Source organism: Staurois parvus, unplaced genomic scaffold (assembly GCF_062004578.1).
Source record: "Staurois parvus isolate SC_StPar_1 unplaced genomic scaffold, SC_StPar_1.0 ptg000362l, whole genome shotgun sequence".
Classification (NCBI taxonomy): Eukaryota; Metazoa; Chordata; class Amphibia; order Anura; family Ranidae; genus Staurois; species Staurois parvus.
Window position 1 is genome coordinate 682,877 of NW_028318158.1, and position 9,624 is coordinate 692,500.

Consider the following 9,624-nt stretch of genomic DNA (forward strand, 5'->3'; position numbering starts at 1 on the left):
AGAGAGCTGTCAGCCAACATATGGAAAGAGAGAAAGAGGAAAAAAAATTAGAGATGAATTTATTGTAAGCGTGTACAAATCTGTTGAATGTGGAATAGAGCAACCTAGTGCAGAATATTGGAAGGGCCCCAGTGGGGGACAAAGGGTCACGACAGACTAGCAGACTGGATTAGCTGGTCTATTCACTAGAGTGGCATCCAGGCTTCTTGGGAGCTTCTGGATATATCAAAAACTGATGGAAAGACAAAGTTCAATTTGTCCCCCTTTTATAAAGGATAATTAACCTGTCACTCTTGCTGCCTTAACAGCTTCATTATATGGCAGATAAAATGGGTGCTCTACTCCCTGTTCCTATTCCACCAGGGATAAAGGGGCATTGTGCACGTGGTTAAAGGGGCAAAGCTTTAATAATGTTTTCCGTGTACTAAAATAATTGAAAGCTGCAAGTTATGGTCTAGGAATAACTCTTGCTTCCTGCAGCTGGCGAAGCTTGGATATTTGGAGAAATGAGTAAAACAGAAATAAAACTGTTAACAAATTGGCTACAAAAATTGATGGACATTGAGTCCAAACAGAGAGATAATGAAGCACTGATTTTGAAGCTGTCTTTGTTTTAGGTGGGTTTGACAGAACAGAATAAATATGCTGGTTTGAGGTCTTATTGAAGTTCCTTGACATCTGTTTGTACAACCTCTATCAAATGACAGAAGTTGTAAGAAGGAGAGAGGCATGTGTGGGTGGCCCTAGCATAACTCTATTCAGTAAAAGAATAAATAAATAAATAACAGATGCAAAAGTTGCCAAAAGTTGTAATGCTCCTCAGCTTTTACCTACATCATCCACAAAGCTCTCCTATGATTTATAGCATGGTCCCCGCTTCAGCAGCACATATAATAAAACTGGAACAATACAGACAAGATTAGCATGGCCTTTGCATAAAGATGACATACAAATTCATGACGTGTTCCATATTTTTTATTATATCTATACATCGTACGTTTTTGGTAGTCATACCTACATATCTTTACCAATGTTTGTATCTTACAATTTTTGAAAATGTGGATAAAGATATATTTGATGAGAATTGTAGCCTGTCCACAATTAACAAAAATTCTAGGGAAAAGCAAAATTGAGATATCCCTGGTCAATCATAAAAGCAACATTAAGAGGGTTTTGGTGCTTTTAAGGGTACAACAGACTTTAAATACATTTTTTTATACAGAAAGAAAAAGATAGTGGGAAAAAGGCAAAATATAAAATCAGTAGCATTAACAGTACATAAATAACAATCAAATCCACTAAAAATGGAAAACATAAAGAGAACATTAAATAAAGTAAACCTTTCTAAATGCAGCCAAAAAGTACCCCTAAATAAAGGAAAAGGAGTTTTTTCCAAGAAATTTTAGCCTGAGCAGCTCTATTAGCAATGCTTTTAGTAATCAGTCCACTTATCGCTAATCAATTCCTGTGCATATACAATCAGTCTAAAAGATGTGCATAGCAATGTTGAAGTAGAACTATGGGCAAAGATTTTTTTTTTCATTTTGGATAGAGTAAGGGAGGGATATAACTCCTGCCAAGCTTTTTTTTGTCATCTCTGTCCCATTGGGGACACCTCCTGTCCTATAGCTAAAACAGGAAGTGAAATGAAATCCCTGCAAATTAAGGGAATCTCTTGGGGCCCCCCAGGTTACTAGAACTAGTGTCCCTATTGGAAGATTCTCCTCTATTACTTTCCTGTAGACAACTCAAAATTCGGGATCTTCTTTTACTTTCATTTTCAATGATAATGGTAAACAGGACAAATAGAGATCATGAATCTCCGTAACAGGGGCACAGACAGCAATAAAAACCTAATAGGTGCTCTAATCCCTCTTCACCCTATCCAAAACTAAATTAAAAAAGTTTGCCTTAGTAAGATTTTACTGTAAGTTCCACAGAACGCCTAGAGAAAAGTCCTGTGATCGAGAGTTGCAGTTTTATAAACCATTCTAGGGCACCCTAAGCATAAGTGGGCAAAGTGGCAGTGTCCTGTTAAGTATTAGCATGCCTCTTTACTCCTGAATGGAGCCACAGAAAAAGAGGGAAAGGTAAATATGTTCAACTAGGAAAGAGGGGGAGGTTATAAAACCTGTTGCTTTTCTCTTTTTTGAATTCTCACTTTGAGATAAAATTAAGATGCAAGACACCTGCAAATGTCTATTTTATGCATTGGGGGCTACTTTTGATAGTATGGTGATCCCGCAAGTATACTTTAAAACTAGGTTCAGCCTAACAACCTAACAACAATCAAATAGTATTTTTTAGAGACCTCCGCAATGGCGCCTCATGTGCTTTACTCATTAAAGGTTTTTTAAAGTGTATGCTAAGCCAAAAACATTTTGTCCCTGACTTCTCCAAGGTATCATACTGACTGAGTTGGCTCAGCCCTCCTGTCGATTCATAGGACTGTACATCCATAAACCCTGCCCACTCCTGTGGACTACGTGGATAGAATTAATTGTCTCCCTACATGTGGAAATAAAATGTTGTTGTTGTCCACTGTGTTCAGGCTGTTAGCAAAACTCATAGGGTGAGCCACTAAATGGGCCAGAATCAAGGGGACCCTGTCTGGTGGTCTGTTGGGTTGGAAGCTGCAGGACATTCTTGAATTTCTTCAATCTGGTCTGACATTGGGGGGTTACTCAAGGTTCAGGTATCAGCCCTGTCTGCCCAAGACACCTTGGATTTTGAACAAGCTGGTAAACCAGTTCCTGTAGGCAGTGATTTGGATGAGACTCCGAGAACAGCTGTTTCCCAAGTGTTGCCTTTAGTGTTGAACTATCTGCTCAGAATCTTCCTTTAAACCAACAGAAACTTACAATCTCAAAGCTCAAAACTGTTTGGTCACCATCTCTCCAGCTTAGATGGTGTTGTAAATCAGGCCACTAGATTACAATGAGGCTTTTTTACGCATTCTAATGGATGGGATAGTCTTCATCCTGTGACTGCACTTTATCCCAAAGGTGATATCTGCCCAGAAAATCAATCAAGAGGTAGACTTGCAAATATCTGAGGTTCCAATGGCAAAGCAGAGACATCCGCTTGACGTGCAGAGAGTTATGAAATCTGATCTAGAGGAAACAGCAGGTTTCAAAAGTAGATCAGAGCAACTTGTAGTGTTGTTTGGTAAGAACAAAGAGAAAGAAGCAGATGTACACACCATAGCATCATGGATTGTCAAGGTAATCCACCAGGCATATAGAGCTTGAGGTCTGCCTGTTCCAGAAGTGATTAACACCCACAGGACTCGGACCTCGTGGGCAGCAAATCTCAATGGAAGTGGTCTGCATTAAACCACGTGGACCACACCTCATACATTTATGATTTGCTATCATGTAGATTTGGTGTCTCTTACCATGGTCAGCCCCATGATTGTGATGCCATGGAGAAATATTATGAAAGCATAATTACATTAAGTATTTGTAAAAAACAGTAGAGAATAATTAGAACTCCTCTCTGGTTTTTCCTACTATCCAGAGCTACATGTTTCAACAGACAGAAAATGAGGGGAAATCTGCAACTGAGACATAGACAGAAATAAGAATCTAACAGGGGTTCTAGGCTACCCCTACTTGACTAGAAAAAAAGTTTTTAGTTTTGATTGTGTTCTTGGTGGAGAGTTCTCCTTATTTTCTGTCTGGTAAAATGTCAACAAGATGGGAATTCAGGGGAAATATTTCTAATGGAACCCCAGATATCAGTAAAAACCCAACCAGGGTTTTAACCCTTTCTTACACTACACAAGAAAAATGCTCTTTAACTTTGGTACTGGGTGTCACCAAGGCCTAGATGCCAAGGCCAAATTTGCTACGTCCATGTGTGTTTGTTAGCTTGTAACTGTATAAAGAGGTAGATGAAAATAGGATATTACATAAAATGGCACAGTAATGTGTGGGAAATTATGAGAGTATCAGTAGATACAAAACATACATAAATGTAACCTTCAATACCCCCTCCCTTTTGTGCTTCAAAACAGTTATTAAAGCAATGCATACTTCCAACCAGGGGCAGACTCACCATTTGGGCTCTTGGGCACTGCCCGAGGGCCCGGGGTCAGTAGGGGGCCCCATGAGATGCCCCTGGTACCTTTTATAGGCTTTTTTGGGTGTGGTTTGAGTGTGGGCAAGGACACAGGGGCCCCATGATCCCCTATTGCCCGGGAGCCCCATGAGTTGTCAGTCCGCCCGCGCTTCCAACCATTTCTTCCAGACAAATAATGATAACTTTTTCAATATAAAGCTGAGATCAAGAACAAGGGAACATAACCTCAAACTAGCAGGAGCAAAATTCAGCCTTAGAAAGTACTATTGTGTTGAAAGGGTAATGAATGCTTGGAACAGATTTAAAGAAGAGGACGTGAGCCAGTCAACAGTAAGCCTACATATGCACTAAACAAATTTTGGCTGGTTCCTGAGCAACTGGCCTAAATTCACTAAGTGGCTGGCCCTATTGGTCATCTCTTGCCCAACATCCTTTCATGTGAAAATCAAAGAAGATGGGCGGAAATCTGTCTGTTGAATATTGGTTACATGCAATCAGCAGACACTGTTCTAGTATTCTGACAGGTGCCAGCTGTGGCTATCAGAACACAATAGTCACATATTCCACAATCAACCCCACCACCACCACCAAATGATATCTAAACTAGGGATGCACTAATACTGCTTTTTATCGGCATGTACAAATACTGATACTGTTGGGAAAGCACTCGTCGATACCAATTACTGATACTTTGTGGTGCGATTTGTTTTAATGGATGCAAATTGCACTGCAAAGAATTGCATGCGATTTGAACAGGAATGTGATTCCTGTCCAAATTACATGCGGTTTCCTCACTGCTCCCTTGTGAAGCCAGGCTTGTCACAGTTCACACAGGAGCGGTGCAGGGAAAGTGGGCGAGTGGGGATGTATACTATGGAGGCAGATGCTCCATATTCTAAGTGGTAGGAGAAGAGAGAAAACGGTGGGGATTTGAAAACCCTGCTGCTTTCTTTCCTCTACTTGCAGGGATGACAGTTCAGGCTAGAAGACGTTTGAGAAAGCTGCTTCACAGGTCTGCAGATTTCAAATCCCCGTGACTTTCTCTCCTCTCCTTGCAGCAATGACAGTACAGACTAGACAGCATCTGATAGGTGAGCACTGTCCATGTGACTGACCAGTCAACAGCCCTCTAGCCTGAACTGTCATCCCTGCAAGAAGAAAGCAGTGCTTTCTCTCCTCTCCTATCACTGAGACTCAGTATGAGGTTTCCCTCACCACTCCTGTGTGAATTCGGGATATGAGAAACCTGGGTTCACACAGGAGCAGTGGGGAAACCGCATGCGTTTTGAACAGGAATCGCATTCCTGTTCAAATCGCATGATAATCTTTGTGATGCAATTTGCGTCCATTAGTGAAGTATCGGTAAAGGTATTGGGAGTATTTTCACGAGTATAAATACTCATGAGAATACTCAGAATCGGCACCGAGGTCTATCCCTAATCAAAACCCAGGAACCAAAATGTATTATATTACTGTATATGTATTACATTATAGCTTACTGGTCCTTAGATGTGGTGGCTGCATTTGTTTTCTTTTTCAGGTAAAGTCAATTTTCTGCAAGTTCAGAAGAATACCCGTTGATCCTGCCAGTATTCCAGTATGCCTGTAACTTACTAGGTACTCAACTAATTTTCCAAACAATGTTCTCAACTTCCCCAGCTATCTTATGATAACTACAGCCCTAATGCCTAACTCTCTTGCACTGTATTGTATTGTTGCTGTACTGTTTCCCCTCATATTGTAAAGTGCTGTGCAAACTGTTGGCACTCTGTAATTCCTGTATATTAATATTAAAAAATACAAAACACCCTCCTACCTATGTAATGGAGATGAGGAGAGAGGGAAGATGTTTTTAGTACAAGTAGGGCTGGTTCACACCATGAACCGGAGAGGAACATGCGTTCCTGTGTCATTCACATACAATCTGGGTGAAGTGTGATTTCAGCCCATTTATTTGAATGGGCTGAAATTGCGGCAGACCGCATCAAAAGTAGTGCATGCAGTACTTTGCAAAATGCAGAACACCTGGGTCACATGGTACAGAACTGTGTTTGGGGCAGGGGCGGACTGACAACTCATGGGGCCCCTGGGCAATAGGGGATCATGGGGCCCCTGTGTCCTTCCCCAAACTCAAAAAAGCCTAATAAAAAGGTAACAGGGGCATCTCACGGGGCCCCCTACTGACCCCGGGCCCTTGGGCAGTGCCCAAGTTTCCAAATGGTCAGTCCGCCCCTGGTTTGGGGTGTTGTTAGCATTGTATTGACACCCGCCGCAGATCGCAAATGCAGTGTATTTTGAACATGGTGCAGGAAATGCTCACTGAATGAGGGATTCCCGCACCGCATTCTACAATGACAGTGCTGCTCTGTCATCGATGCAGTACAGTGAGTGCTATTACCCTAGAACAGGAAGGGTATCACTGGCAAGATCACCAGGTGAAAATAAAGGATGAAAGTCTGAAAAAAGAACTCAACCACCACACCTAAGCACCAGTAAGAGGCAATATATTATATATATATATTTTATTTTTTTTTTGGGGGGGGGTTGATAATAATTTAAAAAAAGGGTCAGATTTGGTAGACCACTTCTTGATTTTTTTTTTGTAAGAACTGACAGATGAGCCACACATTCCTTTAGTGCTGCTAACATAAGGACAGAATGTACCGTCTTCCCAAATACGACTGTCCACAGAGTATAATCCTCTTATTGGAATACCGCACACAAATACGAACAAGATTTACATTGGCAACTGCTCTTGCCACTGGTGATTTTCCAGCTTGAAAGCTGAGTCACCCTTTTGAGATGTCAGGGAAAGTCACAGTATCGCTGCTACTCGAATGCCCGTTATTGTTATAGAACTTGGCACACAGATTTCCATTCTTTTATTTATTTATATATTTATATTTATTTATTTGTTTACTAAAAGCCTTAGGCAAAATAGAAGTGGCTAGTTATCTAGCTATGATCACATTCACAGCAACAACATCAACAAAACCAGCAAAGATTACTTTACAGGAAAACTCCATTGTCTTCAAATATTGATTTGTAATTTTAATTACAAAATGTGTTGTGTAGTAAGATTTGTGTAGTAAGATTTGTTATGTGATTTGCTGCACAACACAATTTGTAATTGAATATTTTATTTTATTTTACACTGAAGCCAAACTGTGCCAAAAAAAAATTTAAGAAAAATGTTGCCATGCCATTATTAACGCTCTCCTGCTTGTGTACAGATGCCACCAAAAATTCAATTTCTTGCCATTCTACAATACTTGGACTAAGCTGTGTCCCTGGGATTGGTTTACATGCATAATATGTGTTTTTTTCTACAGTACTTTGTATAAGGCTGGGTTCACACTTCTGGGTTCACACTTCTGGAACATCGCATGTGATTCGCACGGGAACCGCACCGCATTCCTGTGCAAATCACTGGCGAATTCTGTGCGGTGCAATTTAAGCCATACATTTTGTATGGCTCAAATCGCACCACATCCACAGCAATAAGGTGCAGGACCCTTTTTTTTGTCAGCACTAGAATCGGATCGCATTGATATTCACACCTATGCAATCCGATTCTGCACATTGCACCGCGTTTTGCAAATGGATTTTGGGGTGTTGTTAACATACACACCCGCAACGGTTCGCATGAACGGGATGCGATTATAATATGGTGCAGAATTCACAATAAAACCGGTGTGAATTTCACACAGCATCAGTGTAAACCCAGGCTTAATCTTTAAATGGAGGATACAATTATTTCCACATATTGTACATGAGATGTAATATGGGGGCAAATATAAAGCTCTCTATGGAAACAAATGATTTTACTTTTTTGTATTTCAATGGTTTTTAATAATTAATAACAATTAACACAGGAGCAACAAATCACGCCCACGCAGGGGCTATCAATTGCACATAAAAGAAGTAGAAAATTAAAAAAAATCAGTGCTCTAACACCAACAGGGCAAAAGATCGCCCACGCAGGGGCTCTCAATGGCACTTAAATAACAAAACATAAATATAACACTGATAACAACTCAGACTAAAGGCAGCTATCCACTGCCACACCAAAAGCAAACAGAGAAAAAAAAAAAAAAAAGAGGGGGGGAAAGGAAGGAGAAGTACGAATGAAAAAAGATAACCAAACCAAGAGCAGGGATCCAAGAACGCCAAAGCCGAACAACATCACATCCCCAGACTAGCCGGGGGGAGCATGGGAAAGGTATATTGCAACCACGGCTCCCATATTTTCAAGAATTTACATTGGGAGTCGTTGCAGATACTCGACATCTGTTCATTGAGCATCATAGTGGTCATACGGTCCCGCACCCCCTGAAGAGGGACAAACGGGCTCTTCCAGGCCTGAGCAATTGTTCTAGAGGCCGACAAAAACAAATAGGAAGCCAACTTCTGCTGATGAGCCAAGAGGCCTGGTATGGGACAATGAAGCAAAGCATACCGAGCATCCCGGCGTATGGAGAGATGGAACAAGGTGAAAAGGAGGCCAAACACACGAGACCAAAAACAAAGCAGCCTCGGGAATGACCACCAGATATGCAATACATCACCACGATGGCCACAACCCCGAAAGCATCGATCAATACAGGCAGGATTTGCCTGTGCCAAACGAGCCGGAACCCAATACCAACGAAACAATACCTTGTAAGCCGCATCCAGCGTGGTCGTATTAAATGAGCATTTAGCTATGAGTGACCAGGCCTTATTCCAGTCCCCCGGATCCACAGCCACTCCCAGGTCGCGCTCCCACTGAATGACATATGAAAGAGAAGTATGCGACGAGCGTCTGTTCAAAGCTGCATAAAGAAGGGAAATAAGGCCCGGGGCGCCCGGCCGCTGTTGGCAAAGCAGTTCAAAGGCAGATTTCTGGTACAGGAAGACAGAAGTGCCCCGCAATGAGAGCAGCCAATGCCGCAATTGAAGGTAACGAAAAAATTCCGCCGGAGGGACATCCCATGACTCCCGATGAGAATTCCAGGTAGGGAAGGACCGAAAGGTCAAAAAGTGTCATACCTGTGAAAAACCATTGGTCACCCACCAAGAAAACGCCCTTGGTTGATCTAAACCTGGTGGGAAGAGGGAGTTGTTAGTGATTGGGAGCAAAGGCAAAAAAGGTGACATTAGGCCACTGGAGTAACGTACCGAGTCCCACACTTGTAAGCCATGGAGCAAAATTGGACTCAGATTTTACTTTTTTAATTATAGTTTATGTTTTAAAATTATTATTTCATTTTGAAAGTACCCTTTTTCTACTATTTAAAAGAAACTTCTTTTAAAAATAAACATGATATACTAAGTACACCATTTACCTGGTGTCACAAGAGCATCACAAGTTTTCTAACTACAGAGCACAATAGAAGCCGGATAGACCTTCTTTCCCTAAAGGCTCGTTCACACCAGATGCATTGAGCTGCATTTTTACACAGTACAATGTACAAAAACATGTTTCAATGCACTGCACGGTGTCACACCACAATTGTGTATGGAATTAAGTGAAGTGTCACTTTGACACTTTTCATTAAA

General features: G+C 41.3%; 1 non-coding gene across 1 annotated transcript; it reads left to right on the plus strand.

Moving 5' to 3' along the window:
• The first annotated feature begins 869 nt into the window (after positions 1-869).
• Positions 870-976, plus strand: LOC149456358 (U6 spliceosomal RNA). The gene has a single exon (XR_016313893.1). It is a non-coding gene; the product is annotated as a U6 spliceosomal RNA (small nuclear RNA).
• Positions 977-9,624: the final 8,648 nt, after the last annotated feature.